Source organism: Nannospalax galili, unplaced genomic scaffold, assembly GCF_000622305.1.
Source record: "Nannospalax galili isolate Female #2095 unplaced genomic scaffold, S.galili_v1.0 scaffold383, whole genome shotgun sequence".
Classification (NCBI taxonomy): domain Eukaryota; kingdom Metazoa; phylum Chordata; class Mammalia; order Rodentia; family Spalacidae; genus Nannospalax; species Nannospalax galili.
Window position 1 is genome coordinate 569,959 of NW_008351346.1, and position 820 is coordinate 570,778.

An 820-nucleotide genomic window follows, 5' to 3' on the forward strand; every position below is an offset into this window, starting at 1 on the left:
GGTTAAGGCAAGAGGATTGCTTTGAATTCAAAGTCAACCTGGGCTACATTATAATAAGTTGGAGGCCCGCCTGGACTACCTAAAGAGTGAGATTCCATCTCAAAACAAAGAAACAAAGCAACCAGAAACCAAACCAAACAAACAAATAAAACCAGGAAGAAAATTCTAAAAACCACCACACAGAAACTCTTTGGTGGTATTTTGGCAGAATGCTACCTTTTAAAAGCTGATGGTTAAAGAACCTAGGGAGAAAAGCAAAGCTGGGGAATGCTTGTTCCATGTAGAACATTATAGGATTCCCGGAGGACCTGTTGAGTCAGGACTAGATGAGACTATGAAAAATGAATACCAGCCTTTGTTTTCAGTCTCATGTTATAAGCCTACTACTTCAGACATTAAAGGTGCTCCCCTCAGTGTCTCTTAGTAGATTTACAATGTTAGGGGTCCATCCCTGTTCTCTAATTCCAAAGAAAATCTTGTGAAGGTGAAGCGCTATCTCTCTATTGTATCCTTTTCCCCTCTCTGGGTTAAACGCTCATCTATTTTCTGTCTCTGCAGATTTACCATGAATCTGTAGCTTTGAGTCTAGAAGAGAAGGAGAACCAGATCACAGTATCCATGAAATGCAAGAAGAGCCACTTGGTGGGGATTGACAAGTCCAGGAGAGACAACAGAAAAAAAATCTACCAAGCAACAGAAATAATAGAAAACAGACAATAATAGAAGGAAACCTGGAGAGAGAGAGAGAGAGAGAGAGAGAGAGAGAGAGAGAGAGAGAGAGAGAGAGAGAGAGTTTGGGGCTAACTTAGGAGTTGGGACA